Source organism: Ornithorhynchus anatinus, chromosome 9 (genome assembly GCF_004115215.2).
Source record: "Ornithorhynchus anatinus isolate Pmale09 chromosome 9, mOrnAna1.pri.v4, whole genome shotgun sequence".
NCBI classification, from domain to species: Eukaryota; Metazoa; Chordata; class Mammalia; order Monotremata; family Ornithorhynchidae; genus Ornithorhynchus; species Ornithorhynchus anatinus.
In genome coordinates this window covers 54,591,082-54,609,136 of record NC_041736.1, presented here as the reverse complement: position 1 = coordinate 54,609,136, position 18,055 = coordinate 54,591,082, and the positions used below count along the sequence as shown (strand labels likewise).

The following is an 18,055-nucleotide window of genomic DNA, read 5'->3' as shown; positions in this document are numbered from 1 at the left end:
GCCACACAGACCAACTCTATAGTGGATACTCAGCTTTACTCTTCTACCCAAGGCCCACAACTTCATTAATCAATCTAATCGATAGTATCTATTGAGGGCCAACTAGGGCCAACAAATGAAATGGTTACAGCCTAATGGGGGAGGGAGTCAGATACAAACCAATCCCAAATAGTGGAAGGGAGAGGAACCAGGCTAGAGCTGCTGATAGGAGAAGTGTGGAAGGTTACAGAGATAAATGAATAAACACATGTTAATGTCAATCGTGATTTGACAAGAGTGTTAAGGGTAGGAGAATAAATATAAATGTTGGGTGTGGATGTTGGGTGAATCTGGCCTGGGTGGGTAGAGCTAAATTAGGGAAGGCTTCCTGGAGGAGTTGGGGTTCCAGGAGGGCCTTGAATTGAGGAGAGCAGCGGTCCAGCAGATTTGAAGGGGGAGGGAATTCCAGGCAGAATTCCATGAGCAGGAGGTCGGAGGTGGGAGAATTGAGAACCAGACTCACTGAGATGCTGTGGAGGAACAAAGAGTGCGAGTTGGGGGGCAGTGGGAGGAGAGAGCAGATGGGTTCGCTTATGGCACGCCTTAAAGCCATTGGTCAGGAGTTTCTGCTTGGCGAACAGCTAACCTGCTTTTCAACAATATAATTGATTGATTGATTGACTGATTGATTGATTGATTGATTAATAGATCAACCTGAGGATGGAGAACCTACAGCCAGTCTTGGAAAATCATCCATGGCCAGGATATTCTTTCTTTGATATAACCTGAATCCCTACCACTGTATATTAAGTCCAATTCCTTGTGCACTGTTCTCAGGAGCAATGGAAAACAGCTGTTCAGCGTCAGCTATTGCTTCTGCAGGTAACATTTTTTGATAAGTCATTTCCCAGGTCGAATGTGCAGCTCTACTTCTGCCCACGCAGAGTGATCTTCGGGCATCTGTTCAGAGGGGCGTAAACTGAGCCAGAATACCCCTTTGCCCGGCTCTTTGAAAATGAGCCTTTAAATTTATGTCTTCTGCCCTATGAGAATCTATAGAAACCATATGGGAAATTTGCGTTTGTTTAGATTGCCTCGCTCTATGGCGTCCCGTGCCGAGACGCATATAGAATTTCAAAGATCACTCAAAGCAAATTTCTGCAGCACAGTCTGCGGAAGAGATTGGTCTGAGTGTTTCCATTTCTCCCAGTAGAGGGACCATACGGGGATGAAAACCTCTTCTCTGGTTAACCTGGAATCACCACATGAAAGAACATCACGGAAACCTGAAGATAGGGGTCAGCACGAAGGGGCGTGGTGTTGCCAAAAGAATGTCTGACTGGAAAATTGTGACGGTCAGATGTGGGGAAGAGAAACCAAACGGGATTAGGAAGTTCAGGGGTGTAGAATATCAGTACGATAACGATAATAAGGGAGAGTCATCACATCGACTATCGTTTTTATTCATAGAGTGTGCTCGTGGTTGGTGCCAAAGGAATGTGCAGAGAGTTTATACTGTGGAAACAGGTTGTAAATATTCCTGTGAGCTTCGCCTCCTTAAACATCAATCCATTTATTAGTTGACTGGTAAAATATCCAGGCCCTAGTTTTCAAGAGAGGATAAGGATATCTTTTCACTGTCAGGCTCAGAGGTTTGAGGTAACAGGGCAGTTCCTTCTCAACCAGCTTCGTTATATTGGCCAGCCACTTCCGTTGGATTCCAGTTGCCCTCCATTCTGAAACCAAGTGCCTGCTGAATAAAAGCTCTGGTTTAACAGGAGTTAAAACCATTATGATACTGGTTTCCTTTAACTGCCAAGATTCCGAGTTTTTAACACAGTCCCATAATCAATTCCTAAATAGTACTTATTGAGCACCTACTAATTCTAATGTCTGTCTCCCTTTTCACACTGTAAGTTACTTTTGGGCAAGGAACATGTTTTCCCATTCTACTGGATGGCAATCTCCCAAGCGCTTAGTACAGTGATCTGCATGCAGAAAGCACTCAATAAATGCCACTGATGAGCCACTGTGTACAGAGCATTGCCCTAAGTGCTTGGGAAAGTACGACAGCTCGAGAAGCTGGTGTGAGTGAGCAAGGGTCTCCTTTCTGTCTGCTGACTTCTTTGCCCCCCCTCCCCATTTTGACCCCCCATTCTCCATCCCGACCCACTGACATGGCTCTTTGAAGGACAGGGGCCTGGGAATCCTAGGATCTCTGTTCTAATCCCTGCTCTGACCCTTTCCGGCTGTGTGACCTAGGGCAAGTCACTTAACCTCTCTGGGTTTCAATTTCTCCAATCTGCAAAATGGGGATTCAACCCCTGTTCTCCCTCCCACTTAGAATTCATTCATTAAATCATATTTATTGAGCACTTACTGTGTGCAGAGCACTGTACTAAGTGCTTGAAAAATACAATAAGCAATAAAGAGAGACAATCCCTGCCCGGGTTCCCTGTGGGACAGAGACTGTTTCCTACCTAATTATCCTGTTTCCACCCCTGCTTTTATTACAGCATGGGGCACACATTAAGCACTTAACAAATGACATAAACATTACACCAAGAGTTAGAAGGCATGCTTCCTGTCCTCAGGGAGCCTACAGTCTAACGGATGATGAAGAAATGCTGAGGCTTCTTGCAGGAATAGCTTCTGCTTTAAATATTTCCCAATGAACTGTTCCCTGAGACAGATTTGGGGCCTGTTTGCATCCCCAACAGAATTTGGAACAGTTTTTCCTGATGCTACACGGCACATCTTTCTTCTCCTTCCCCCTCCTCTCTCTTTTCCCTGGCCTCTTCAGGAAGGCAAACGGCACCCTCATCAACCTTGCTACTGTATTTAAAAATTGCAGCTGACTGCCATAGTAAATTCACGTCATGTTTTTTATGATAGATAATATTTCAGAAGCACAGTTCTGAATAGAACCAAAAAAGAAAAATCTGTTTAGAAAAACAAGTTCTGTTCCCAGCTCAACTACTTGGGTCTCAGATGTTCCTCGTACAGAATATCACTCTGAGTTTGGGCCTGGATTTCTAGCAGGAAGGATTTTTCTCTAGATATGATGACAGATCATTTTCCACAGAGAAGATGCTTTCAACGTATACCCGGGGCATCCTGGTGTCGGTTAATGGCCGCAACTTTAAATCTAATTAAGTGATCGAGTATCCAAAGCAGCTTCAGGACAGCATTTTGTGTCCTGTCAAACACAGGTTAAGTGGAAATTGCAGAAAAAGAGCCCATTAGCCTCGTTGAAATTCACACTCATCCTGTTATTAGATGCTGCCTGACTTGATCATCTTCATAATGTATCAAAACTCCAAAAGGATCATCTGCTTTTAAAAGCCCCCCACCCAATTCCTCACCTCCCAAGTCCCCAAATTCATTTTCACCACTTACTCCTCTAATAATAATAATGGTGGAATTTGTTAAGCACATACTATGAGTCAAGCACTATTCTAAGCACTGGGGTGGATACAAGTAAATCGGGTAGGAAACAATCCCTGCCCCTCATGGGGCTCACAGTCTCAATCCCCGTTTTACAGATGAGGTAAGTGAGGCCCAGAGAAGTGAAGTGACTTGCCCAAGGTCACACAGCAGACATGAGGCAGAGCCAGGATTAGAACCCCTGACCTTCTAACTCCCAGGGCCGTGCTGTATCCCCTGTGCCATGCTGCAAAGTCTAGGCAAAGAGGCTGATGCTGGGAGCTGGGAGCAGACTAAACAACCATGAGACTTTTCTACCTGGAAACTGTTCCCTTTGATTCGAGGATGAATGTCACCACTCGGTAAACAAAAGAGATGATTAAAAAATGCCTGCATTTTTTTTTCCTAGAGGGTTCTCACAGCGCCTCGGGCCTCTCCAGACTCCATTAGGAGTTCCAGAAGGATACGAAAACGCAAGTACGTGCTCATGGTGGGTTTTGTTTTATAAAGCCTGGGCCATTAAAAGAAAACAGAGCATCCAGCCCAGGTGTCCCCGCTTGGCAAAATAATGGTTGCAGATTGATATGATCTAGAGGTAAGGGACATTAACCATCCACAAGCTTTCCTCAGGCACCATGCCAAGGTAACTCCAGAGAAGGCTTGCAGAGAGAGACCAGGACTATTTTGCTATCCCAGACACCTCGCGACAAGGGCTCTTATTACTGGCCTGGGCTGCGAAGCAGGTGCTCTGACACGTTACAACAGAATAAATAAGGAACTGAATGGACAGGCAAGATGGACCTTTTGCATTATTGATTTCATCCGGCCAGCTGACGAAACCGCGGGCCCTCTTTGTATTTATTTCCACAAGGTACATCTTTTTCCAAACTGAATTGTCTTTGATTTAAGAGCCACGGTTTTTTTGTTTTGTTTTGTTTTGGTTTGGGGTTTTTTTTTTGTTGTTGTTTTTTTTTATTCTTTCCCCGAAGAAACTGAATCCCATCTAGGCACAGCTGTCAGGCTGACTGGTCTCTGCTACCTACTGAGGCAAGCTTTTGTGCCACAGAACTGAAGACAAGGACAGCGCTGTGAACATAATTTTTGATCATCCCTGTTTAAATATGCTACCCGTCAATCAAAGAAGTTTGAAGCACATTATAATTACAAAATATATCTCTGCTATATAATCAGTATTGTTTGTTATAGTGGATTGAACTGTGAGAACTATTTCAATATGTAATCCACAGAACTTGCCCATGACGGGTTTATATGTATATTTAGAAAATGCATTGTGAATAAAGAGGCAGATAAAATGGGACCAAATGGATTGGAGTTGAGTTTCTATGCCTTTAAAGCCTTACAAAACACATACTTGGAAAATGTTCTTCATGGGGACCTTTTCCTCCACGCCACGTCGTCAGAAGTTTTGGATGATCTAACGGTCCAAAGTCCTTTTCGGCCACTCCTTAGCTGCAGAATCTCCAGGTCTGCAGCTGTGGGTCTTTCTGCAGGGGCGGTGGGGGTCTTGGCGATGCTTATTAAGCCAGGCCACCACTGACCCTCCCTCTGTGGTGAAATCTCACTAGCACAAGCCCGGCTGTCTCTCCTCAGCCGCATTCCCTCATTTGAGGGTGGGGTTAGGGACGGTGTAGGAGGGTGTATGTGTGTCTGTTTGTGTGTCTGTTGGGGGTGTGTGTGTGTGTGTGTGTGTGTGTGTGTGTGTGTGTGTGTGTGTGTGTTCCCAATAGAGTTCCCCAGGATTGTGAAAAATACCGTGACCAGTGTTCATCTGCTCCAAACCGGAGCACAATGTGAAGGAGACTGTGGGACCGCACGCTATGGAGCCCCTTGGCCAGTATTTGACAAGGAAATCCCTCTGTTTCTGCCCCCTTCTGTTGGCTGGGGAACACTGGCACAAATGCCAACTCTGTTTGAATTTGGTTATTGCCCATCGCATCCAATTTTCAATTTCCGTTTCTGTTCCGTGAAGCCCTCATCCCTGCCCAAAATCCCCGGGGTCGGGCAGGAAGGGGCTCAGACCTTGGCTTTCCTTCCAGCCCCCAGAGTGCGACTGGTAAAGGGCAAGGATTTTGTTCAGGAAGATGTCCTTGGCTTCAGTCCACTTCCCCCTCATAGTATCATAGCCATGTGGGCCGCTGGACGAGAGATCGAGATGGAAGAAAACAGACCTGGAGCCGTGTGGGCGCTGAACCATCGGCTCTTATTCTGTACAATTAGAACTTGGCTGGACAGCCAGTCTGAAAAGGAAGAGCGAACCAGGGCTCAGATAACTGAAAGTCTCCAACTAAATTCTGATGATGTTGATGATGGTTTATGTACTAAACACTATGCGCCAAGCACTGTGCTAACTGCTAAGGTAAATACAAGGTAATCAGACGGCTCACAGTCTAAGGGGGAGTGAGGAACAGGTATTTTATCCCCTTTACAGATGAGAAAACTGAGGCACAGAGAGAGTTAAGTGACTTGCCCTAAATCACACAGCAGACAAGGGTGGAGCCAGGATTAGTCGCGGTCTCCTCTACCCTGGTCCCATGATCTTTCCACAGTTTTTGTGGGCTGTTCTGGGACTTACTGGAAAAACATACAAAAGTCCTTACTCCCATTCCTAGGGAACTTTCTACTAGGTTATGCTGCTTCCCTGGGACCCACTAGACTGTAGCTCATTGTGCACGAGGAACATGCGCACCAACTCTGTTGCACTGTACTCTCTCAAACACTTAGTATATAGTCCTCTGCCTATAGTAAGTGCTCACTCAATACATACCAATGATTGCTTATGGCTCATTCTGGGAGCTGGTACCTAGGTAGGCTTCAGTTTGTCTGCCTGTAAAAAACTGAGCATTCCCTACCCTCAGAAGGGATTGCCAGCTCTTAGGGAATCTTCCAACAACACACAGTTTGGCTCTGACCCCCACAGGACTCAACAACCGTGGCTTTCATTCAGTCTTACTGTCTGCTTAATATCACAGTTGGACACTCTCTGGGGTCTGGATGCTGAACTGTGTCATCTCAGAGACACAATCCCACCAAAGAAGAACAGAGGGGCCATGGCAGTCTCTAACCTTCAACATTCGAGCAGCAGTGTTCCCACTCAGGTTGGTCCACCGAAGGGAGCATTCAGAGGAAAGTCACTAGCATTTTAATAAAAATTGACTCTCCCTCTTCCTATCCCTTTCTCACACGCCTCATTCGTCTCCCAATCCGCTACACCAAAGCTTTCCTCCTCTTCAAGGTTCTTCTAGAAATGAATGTTCTCTGATTAAGCTTCTCCTTCCTGGTTCATGACAATCCAACTCCAGCCATTCACCACAGCACACTTACAGCTTGTTCTTGACTTAGATTAATTTCCACTGATTTATCTAGTCATCGTTCCCCATTCTTGCTTTCAACAGCCGAAGCATCTGTGAATGTCTTGCGTCTGTCAATCTCCCCATTAGACTCACAGCTCCTTGAGGGCAGGGACTCTTACTTCATGATTATCCCAGGAGCTTAGTTCATGTTAGTGCTCTGCCCACCTTAGGTGCCCATTAAGCACTACTGATTGATAAATCATCATCTGCATCCTCTAACTCCACAAAGAAGGCCACTCCCTGGCCAAATACGAAGTCTGTATAACCCGTACTGCCAGGCTTACAAGTATTTGCCCGTCATTCATTCTTAGTCACAGCAGGCAGGTAGATGTCATCTTTGGGTGACCTTTCGATAGTGACCTAGATGGATTGGGAGGATCCCATAGCCGGGGGAGGAGGGAAGGAGCAAGGGGAGAGATCCAGTTGCAAAAAAAAGCCATCAAATGTCACTTCTGGGAAAATCTGAAGTAAGTGGCCTAGTGGGAAGAGCCCAGGCATGGAAGTTACAGGACCTGGATTCTAATCCCAGCTCCACTACGTGTCTGTTGTGTGACCTTGGGCAAGTCACTTAACTGTTTTTTGCCTCAGTTACCTCACTTGTAAAATAGGGATTAAGACAATGAGCTCTATGTGGGACAGGGACTGGGTGCAATCTGACTATCTTGAATCTACCCCAGTCCTTAGTATGGTGTCTGGGATATAGTATACGCTTGACAAATACCATAAAAAAAAAAACAGCCAAAAGCAAGGGGCCATCTTGGATCTCAAGACCAGCATTGGAGTGGATACAGAGAGGGCCTTCCCTGCCCGAGCCCTTCCTCTGCCTTCGCCCATGTTGTGGAAGGGACAATGAAATATTCATTCCATCTGCTCTCCGGTGACACGAGCAGGATCCTGTCACACGATATTTTAATGAACGCACAACAAGCAGCTCAGCCTGGGTGTGAAGCTGTCCCTCTCGTCCCCACCTGATTTCCTTTCCGTTCTCACAGCTTGGAGAGGTGCTGAGGTGGACCAGTGTTGTGGCTCCCAGGTGACCCAGTGATCTCTGGGGAGGATTCTCCCACTTCAGGAAGAAAGACACATGTGCTAGGTTTTTCCTTGCTCCGGGCCTCGCTAGAGTGAGCTGTTCTTCAACATGTGCTGTCACTCCAGGACTAATAAAAAGTGAAAGTCTAATTGTATTAGCAATTTCCCATCATATTATATTAATATGTATCATATTGGTATCCATTTTCACTAATGTGACATGAAAGGCAGTAATATGATTACTTTTTTAGTGAAAACAAATGCTAATATAATTAAATGTTGGCCACATTGGTTTGAAGATCTGCCTACCTACAGGTATTTTCAACTTTTTTTCTTTTAAACCTAGTAACTTGGCTGGGGGATGAAGAGGAAGAATGGTGTCAATCAGTCCGAGGCAATAAGGATCTTAAATCTGCCGGGCATAGTCCTGGTCAAAGCCCATCAGCATTTCTGTGAGGGGAAGTGAAGAGTGTGATTCAGACCACCGAGAGGTGGGTCATTTCATGATGTTCTCAGCCCCCGACCTTTGAGAATGTACCATAGGCATCTGCTCCATGGGGCCGAACTGCCTTCTACCACCAGAGATTTTGGAGCTAGCTTCTCAGGCTGGCTCATCTCAGGTCTTTGACTAGATCTGGGAATTTCCACCAGGGATGGAGAGGTTCAAAATGGTGGCTTTCTTTGACCTCGGTCCCCTCCCATCCCCGCTGAAATCCCTGGAGTCTATAGAACACATTATGTCCTGACTCTATTTTGTCCTGTCCCAAGATCACTGACCATCGCAGCCAACATCCAAGGAAAAGAGCCAAGAATGCCAGGGCAAAAGGGATGTCCATGATATTTCTCTTTGAGTGATTCACATGGGGGTCTTAACAACTGGTCCCCACCCATCTCTCCTCAGGAAGTGGAGCAAACAATAAAGAGGGACTGTTGAGAACACCGAATATTTTGGTAGGCTGTTTCTCTCCCTATCCCCTTCCCCACCCTGTCTTGTCCCTTTTTCCAGGCAAGATCAGAGACAAACGTCCGAGAACAACTTCCGAGAACAGTGAAAACAAGGAGTCGTCGTCTCCTGAGTCATCTCTCTGGCAATAGCTCTGAACATCCAACAAGCAGCTCGTCACCATCAGCCACCCAAAAGGTTCAAACCAGTCACCAAGAAAAATTCTCAAGCTTCCGACTCACTGAGGGAGAGGACACGGTCTTAAACTGACTCAGAGGTGAGTGAGGCTGGATAAAAGGAAGAACTTCCCTAGCAATACCTTTCCACAGGGAGCAGAAAAAAAAGGAATGTTCTCAGAGATGCCTGACAGGAGGTGGATTCCTTTCAACCCTTTGTTTCTGTGACTTGGTGTAACCCAAGCAGTGCTAATTATCACCTTTAAATTAGCTCACTGCTGCATTCCCCCTAATCTCTGAACACATATTTCCACAATTTCTTGCACTCTTCGCTCCTTCCCTTCCCAATGGCACCCTGTGCCTAATCTCTCCCTTCCTGCCTGCCTCTTAGCATTGGCCTTGGAAACCCAGCTCAACATTAAAAATGGGTGGAAAATGGTCAGGACTTCATGCCACATGAACATAGAGGTGGCACATGGAGAGAGCATTGCTCTGGCCATTAAGGAGATCTGAGTTCTAGTTCTAAGTCCGCCTGCAGCTGGCTAATATCGGTGAAGACCACTCATGCGCTTTACAACAAACTGCACCCCTGCCTACCTACTCATTCGTGGCACACCATACTTCAGAGCAGACCAGAGAAGCCACTAGCTCAAAAACCAATTTCGCTGGACAGTACCTCAGCACCAAAACTCCACCACTGCCTTCTTTTTTTTCCTGTTTTGAAGAGTGATTGATTGCCCCAAGGTGGTGAGCAATTCACATTAGGGATTAGAGAGAACAAGTTGACACAGGGCAAGCCACTAGCACTATAATGCATCCATTCCTCAGCTCAAATCCTCAGTCCCGGTGTCCAGCGCTCATAGAATTTCCCACATTACTATGGGATGGAACTTGAGACAATAAAGGTTTTCTAGTAAGGATCCTGTTTTAGCTCACAGATTAAGTTGTATGGGAGGGTTTTGGGTTGTGCAATGATTTCCTCTGATTTTTTTATTTTTGCTTTCATCACAGGCAATTATGCTATTACTCTTACTCTGTAAAACCATCTCTGGGAAAATTAAGAATGAAGAGAAGAAGAATATGAGTGGTACCTGTTAAGCACTTACTATGTGCCAAGAAATGCAATAGATACAATACAATCAGAGCAGAAATAGTCCAAACACAAGGATTTATATTAGCTGGAAATAAGGAGTGGATGTGACCTCATGAGTAGTCTCCCAACCAGGCTGGAAGATGATAAAGAGCCAAATCAAAGGGACTTGAATTTGCCAGAGAGGAAAAACGAACTGCCCCGGCTGTGCCACGTGGTCCAGGTACACCAGGCTTCGACCCAGAGCGGGTTGAGGCATTCAGAAATGTGATGGGGAATCCTCCCCTCTGAGTGCCGCTATTATAAATCAAAACCAGTTATGTAAAGTGTAAAATTCTCATTTGAAAATCACTCTCTGAATAATTCGATCATTGACTTTCACATCAAACAAGCAGTCCAGCCACCCACCCACACGTGCACAGTTCAGCCTTGCACTCAGCCCTAAACTCTCTTTAATTATCAGCGTTAACCTATCACATTATATTTTCATTCCACTATCATTCTGGAGGAGGAGCCCGTGGCGATGATAAATCAGATTGAACGGGGAGTCTTTTGGCCATCCTCCTGCCTCTCCTCAGTTTCCCTGGGCCTGGCTGGGCCCCAGAAAAGAACGAGGGTGGATAAGAGGCATCCCCTGTGCAGGATATTTCAGTCGAGACAGTTTGCAAAATCAAGACTCGTCCTCTAGACTGTAAGCTTGTTATGGGCAAGGACTATGTTTATTATTGTATTGTAGTTTCCCAACCACTTAGTACAGTGCTCTGCACATAGTAAGCTCTCAATAAATACGATTGACTAACTGACCTGAAAGCCTCCCTAAACCTCAGTAGAATCCTCTGCACAAAGTGCCCGAGAAATACTTTGCTTGATAGAAAGAAAATATACATATCCCCTTTTCCTTATTCTTCCTATATGTGAAAGATTTAAATGTCTGTCTCCCAGTTAGAATACGAACTCCTCAAGAGCAGGGATTTTGCCTCCTAACTCTGCTGCACTCTCCCAAGCACTGAGTATTCAGCGTACTGCAGGTGCTTATAAATATATAATAAAAAAAATGTATTGCTATTAATATCTGCATCTCCCTCTAAACTGTAAGCTCGTTGTAGGAAAGGAATGTTTCTGTTTATTGATATATTGTATTCTTCCAAGCACTTAGTACAGTGCTTTGCACACAGTAAGCGCTCAATAAATACGATTGAATGAGTGAAAGAATAAATACTCATGGTAGTAGTGGTATTTATCAAAGCACTTACTCCTGACATTTGTTGATTACAACCTGTCAATTTGTTGCCATTCTGATCATTTGCTGGACACTTAGAAAGAAATGACTCCTTGAAGAAGTTGCCTTGTCCTCCAGAGGAAATGCTACTGTAATCTTGAAGGGGGAGTGGGTATGGGGGAGAATCTTCTATCAAATTGTCCTCCAGAGTCTCCTGCTGCTCCCCTCACCCAGAACCATTCTGTGTTTTGGGGGGCTGCGACTTAAGACCCTAAAATGAGTCCTTGTTTCTCCGGGGAGGGATATCTGAGGTAAGATTGGGGTTTCCGTGGTCTAGGTTGGCAACCCCACTGCTAATATGTCCCCTTTGGATGCTTTGTGCCTCAGTTTCCCCATCTATATAATGGAGCCACTTCCGGCCTTTCGAATACCCTACACCAGGTGGGCTGGGACTTCCCAGAGGGACCAGGATTTGGGGCTTCAGCTCAGATCTCGGCCTAAGTCCCGATGGAAGCACTTCTAGCAGGGAGGGGAGAGCAGAGAGATGGAGACTGTGTGAGAGAGAGAGGGAGAAAGGGAGGGAGGGAGAGGGAGGGAGGGAGGGAGAAGGCGGGGGGAGCCTTGGGAATGGAGAGACGGAGCAATTGCTGTCTTTGCCCTGGACTGTGTGATTAAGTGACTAGCTTTTCTTTCTCCCAGAGTCAGGCTCCAGTCAAAGACCTTGGGGAACATTTTAAAGAAAAGTTATTCCTTTGTTTTTAATTGTAATTAAGCTGGTATTTTATAATTTTTAAATGGAGCAATTTATATGTCACTTGCATGATGGGCTGTGTACCCTACACCAGAGGGAGAGAATGTAAGTTTAAGGGGACTGTGGTAGATTATTTTGTGATTAGGGAGGGCATTTATGCAATTGCAAGGAGAATGGGGAGGCTGGGATATTTCAAGCCTTCATTAAACATGCCAGAAGTTGAACGTATTTACTCAGAGCCAAAGTTTATGCACTTTAAGATTTCATTCATTATTTTTCTATACTTTGACAAAATGTTTAAGTTAGTTTCGCATTTTATTTGTCTTCTGAGTTCCCTAAGTTAGGGAAATTAGTATTGTGTGTGCGGTTTGATTTAATTAGCAATTGGGGAAATGGGCCTGCCATGTTTCACGGAGGCTTGGGGAAATTGTCAATTAGCATTGTGTTAATTGGTGTCTGCCATCCTTGCTTTTTAGTTTTTAACCCCTTTTACCTTGTTCCCTCTTTCGATGTGCAAAATCTGGCTGTTTATTATTCTTTAAATAAAGGATTAATTGCTTAAATCCCTGCTTGGGTTCTCTGGGCTCCTGTTCCCTGTTTGGTGATTGGGTGCCGGACTGAGTTCCTGAAATTTCCTGATTGCTTCCCCCAGCCCGGAACAAGGGGGCCGCATCCCATCGCCCCCGGCCTGACAATGACTTCCACTGATTTTCATGGCTCACAGCAAATAGGTGTTCCAGCAGATGCCAGCTCTCATCTCCAGCATTGGTCGTTCCCCGGTAGCGGCAGCGAGGATGAAACCCAGCGAAGCTCCTTTTGAGGAGAGGCCCCTGCTTCCCTGCCCCAGCCTGCCCCAAATGAAACATAGTAGCACTTCAACAAATACCCATCATAATAACAATAATAAATATCAATAGAATAGCATTTAAGTATTCATTATGAGCCAAGTACTCTACAAAGCACTGAGGTAAATACAAGATAAGCAGATCAAACACAGTCTCACACTCTAAAGTGACAGGAGAACAGGTGTTTCAACACCATTTTACAAATGAGAAAACTGAGGCACAGAGAAGTTTAGTGACTTGCCCAAGGTCGCATAACAGGAGAATGATGATGATGATGATGATGATGACAGCAGAAGGACCCACATCCATATCAGGGGTAGAGAGATTGGCAAATCTGGGCTCAGAGTTGGAACTGCATTATTCCCAGGGCTTCAGAGCCCAGCTCCATACTGTGACAAAATTAATTGTCTCCCACCTCCCAGAACCATCTTTTTTTGGTTTTTTGGTTTTTTTATGGTGATTAAGTACTCACTAAATGTTTCGAACACTGATCTCAGTACTGGGGTAGGTACAGGCTAATTAGATCAGACACAGTCCCTGTCCTGAAAAGGGCTCACAATCTAAGTATGAGGGAGAACAGGCATTTAATCCCCATTTTACAGTTGAGGAAACTAAGGCATAGAAAAGTTAAAAGTGACTTGCCCAAGGTCACAAAGAAAAAAAACGGGCAGAGCCGGGATTAAAACCCAAGTCCCCTGATTCCCAGATCCATGCTCTTTCCACTAGTAATAATAACAATAATTGTGGTAATTTTTAAGTGCTTAGAAGCAGCGTGGCTCAGTGGAAAGAGCACGGGCTTTGGAGTCAGAGGTCATGGGTTCGAATCCTGGCTCGGCCACTAGTCAGCTGTGTGACTTTGGGCAAGTCACTTTTCTTCTAGGTGCCTCAGTGACCTCATCTGTAAAATGGGGATTAAGACTGTGAGCCCCACGTGGGACAACCTGATTCCCCTGTATCTACCCCAGCGCTTAGAACAGTGCTCCGCACATAGTAAGCGCTGAACAAATACCAACATTACTATTATTATTATTAAGTGCTTGTTATGTGCCAGGCACTGTACTAAACGCTGGGGTGGATACAAGAAAATTGGGTTGGACACAGTTCCTGTCCCATGTGGGGTTCACAGTCTCAATCCCTATTTTACAGATGAGGTATATGAGGCATAGAGAAGTTAGGTGACTTGTCCAAGGTCACACAGCAGACAAGTGGTGGAGCTGGGATTGGAACCTATGACATTCTGACTTTCAGGCCCTTGCTGTATCCACTTCGCCATGCTGCTTCTCTTACTAGGAGACACTGCTTCTCAATTCCCTGCAATCTTTCAGGACCCCAGACTCCATTTGCATCCAGATGCCACCCAACTTCCCGACCCCTATAAGGGTTCAAATCCTGTCTCCGCCATTTGCTGTGTGACCTTGGGCAAGTCATATGACTTCTCTGTGCCTCAGTTCCTTCATCTGCAAAATGGGGATTAAGACTGTGAGCCCCATGTAAAATATTGACTGTGTCCAACCTGATTAGCTTGTATCTACCCCAGCACTTAGTACGGTGCCTGGCTCCTAATACGTGCTTAACAAATACTATGAAAAAACATAGTAAGCACTTTATATGTACTAAAATTATTATTATTGTTTCTTAGATTGCTAACCCTCTGAAGGCCAGGGACCGTGTTTCCTTTCTCCCCCATGTGTTCTTTCCTACAGTATAATTCTCTTCTCCACACCCGGTAAGCACTCAGTTAGTATCTTAAATTACTATAACATTGCCAGGGACTAAGAGGAATCAATCAATGATATTTTCTGAGTACTTACTGTGATCCAAGCACGTACTAAATGCTTGGGAGAGAACAATACAAGAGTTGGCAGATTCTGTTTCCTGCCCACCATGAGCTTAAAGTCTAGAAAAGTCCTCTATTTACCCCTGGACCGGGCCAGGATTGTTCATGGGAGAGGAGCTTTTTATCTGATGTCTTCAGGAGTCTGATTCAGTCAATCAAATGATTATATTTATCGAGTGTTTACTATGTGCATAGTAGTGTATTGTTTGGGAAAGTACATTATAACAGATTTGGTAGATACATTCCCTTCCGCTCTCAGGGTCACACCTGGAGAGTTTCCAGTACTCTACCAGTCTCGACTATGGGAGAGAGAGTCGAGCAAGAGGCCTACCCATTCCAGTCCTAGGTTGGCCAGTGGCTAGCGAGTGGATGGCAATCTGCTAATAGTCAAAACTCACCTGTGCTGGGCAGCAGCGGCATGAGAGAGAGTGGGGGGTGGAAGCTCAAGTTGACTGCATGGAAGAAGGCAATGGTAAATCACTTCTGTATATTTACCAAGAAAACTCTACGGATACACTTCTAGAACGATTGGAGATGGAGGTGGGGGGTTCTGGGAGAGATGCATCCCTAGCGTCGCTATGGGTCAGAGACAACTCAACAGCATAAGACAGGACAGATACATTCCCTGTCCACCATGAGCTTATATACCTCCATCCTAGTCTGTGACTTCATTTAAATAGTAAGCTCCTTGTGGGCAGGGAATCTGTTGCCGACTTGTTCATCCCAAGCGCTTAGTACAGTGCTCTGCACATAGTAAGCACTCAATAAATACTATTGAATGATTGTTTATCACTGCATTGCTTAGTACAGTACTCTGCACACAGTAAGCCCTCAATAAATACTATCAACTGACCAACTAGGTGTCTTTCCTCTTGAGCTTCCATTTAGCATGCAATCTGTAAAGTGATAATATTCCAAGGGTTAAGTTTCCTGTAGCGCCTAGATGGCAGACGGAACTCTGGCAGATTCCCCCGCCTTTTTGAAAACACGGTTTAAGTTTTCTCTTTAGAAACATTAACCTAAACAAGGCTGCCTGAATTTTATTTTCCTGAAATCACTCTGAACACATTTTATCGCTCCTCTAACAGCATCTCTCGGCCCATGGTCCCAATCTGCCCAAGAAACAAAACGAACTGAGAGCTCTAATTGTAGCTCTGCTGGCTGAAAACCGGGCTCCTGGGATCTCCAGTCTGCCCTAACCCCCACCCATTTCTTCTTTTTCAATCCCTTTCCTTTTCTTGTGGGTATGGGGAATTTGCTGCTCTCAGCTAGGGCAGAGAGGTAAGGGATCTGTTCTTTAAAATGAAGCCAGCCATGTAAATGCCTTGAATTTATACGGTTCCTTAATTTCTAGAACCTTTCTTATTGGTTACCTCGTTTCATCCTAACATCCCTGGGAGGGAGAAAAAGACTGCCAGTGTTACCCCCTTCCAATGTTGAGGAAACTGGGGTCAGATGGAGGTTAAGTGACTTGTCCAAGAACAATGGTAGAGCCAGAACCAGAACCCAGGTCTTTTGACTCCCACCAGACCACACTGTCATATTGTTTTTTATTAATAATGGGAGTTTGTAACACCATTCCTCATTTATCTACCTTCCTCTTCCCACTCTGAGAATGTGATTATGAAGAAATGAGGAGAAGTGTGGAGATAAGACTGCAGGTATTCCGGGACAACCGCAAAAGTCTCAGAATTCTGTACAACATAAACCGAGCATGTACTAATCATAACCTAGCCTGGACTGGGACATCCAAACATTGAAAATGAGCAAGAGCAGTTAAGGAAGGGTATAAGGAAAGGAGGAACTTGTTTAACCAAAACACCCCAATTCTGAGACTTTTTCTATATTTTTCCCATAATGGCCCAAGACAGCCCACGAGAAACACTGGGGTTGTAAGATCTGCCTGTACTAGTAGTAAGACACTGAGACTTGGAGTCAGGAGAACCGGGTTCTAGTCCTAGCTCTGCCTATTGCATTCTGGGTGATCTGGGGCATGGCACTTAATTTCTTTGTACCTCAGTTTCTTCATCTGTAAAACTGGGATAGAACACCTATTTTCCCTCCCTCTTAAGGCTGGGAGTCCTGTGCAGGACTGGGTCTGTGTCCAATCAAAACAGATCTTTCCAAAGTTAAAAACGTGATAAGCATCATCAATAACGACATTCATTCAGTAGCTCCTGGATATAGAGGTGTAGTACTGGGAACTGGTACACATAAAGTGAAAGGAAATGAAAGAATTCCTCCACCCAAGGAGCTCATAATCTTATGAGAAATCCAGGAGAATAACAACAATCACATTCACAGTGGGTGAAGGAATAAGAGCAGAGTTTAAAGGGAAAAAAAAATGAACGATTTAGGAATTATGGGCTACGGTGGTTGGTGAGCCGACAAGTCAGGGAAGCTGAGGGGTTAGTCAGGGAAGGCCTCATGGAGGAGGTGGCTATTTTAGAAGGGCTTTAAATATGAATTGGATATAGTTTGGCAGATTGGGTGCAGGCAAATTGAGCTAAGTGACTATCAGCACAACACAACAATAAGATAAATAAATAATAATGACACTTATAAAGCACTTGCGATGTTAAATACTGGGGTAGATAAAAATTAATCAGATCAGACTATGTCCCGGTTCCACCCCGAGCTTATAGTCTAAGAGTAGGAGATAACAGATATTTTATCCCCATTTTACAGAAATAATGTTGGTATTTGTTAAGCACTTACTATGTGCCAAGCACTGTCCTAAGCGCTGGAGTAGATACAGGGTGATCATGTTGTCCCTCCTGAGGCTCACAGTCTTCATCCCCATTTTACAAATGAGGGAACTGAGGCACAAAGAAGCTAAGTGACTTGCCCAAAGTCACATAGCTGACAGGGGCAGGAGCCGGGATTAGAACCCATGACCCCTGCCTCCTAAACCTGTGCTCTTCCCACTGAGTCATGCGACTGAGGCATAGAGAAGTTAAATGACTGTCCAAAGTCACATAGAAGGTCAGGGGCAGAGCTAAGACTCGATCTAGGGTCTCCTGACTTCCAATCCTATGGTACGTGTGCTTCTGTAGAGTGCATTCGGGAAACAGATTACTGGGATTAATGAAGTTAGCTGGGAGCAGCCCATTCAACTCAATCAATCAGTAGTATTTGACGAGGATCTACTGAGCACTAAGTACTGTTATTAAGTGCTTGGGAGAGTATTCCTGCCCTCAAGAAGCCTACAATTTAATGGGTGACAAACAGCAAAAGCAAGAGGAGAAATTAGGATACAGCAAGATGTAATACCAACCTACCCAGAACTCCTTTCTCTAGGTTTCTTAGGCTGTCATGTGGTTAAATCTCAAAACACCCCCTGGCCTCTTAATAATAGATAATAATTGTGGTGCTTGTTAAGTGCTTCC

The 18,055-nt window shown here is 44.9% G+C and overlaps 1 long non-coding RNA gene across 1 annotated transcript in view; it reads right to left on the bottom strand.

The window, feature by feature from the left end:
- Positions 1-1,421: 1,421 nt before the first annotated feature.
- LOC114814314 overlaps positions 1,422-18,055 on the bottom strand; it is a 55,425-nt gene continuing 38,791 nt past the window's right edge. Inside the window, exon 3 of the long non-coding RNA XR_003762089.2 lies at positions 1,422-1,729. This is a non-coding gene — a long non-coding RNA (uncharacterized LOC114814314). The remainder of the gene's footprint in view (positions 1,730-18,055) is intronic.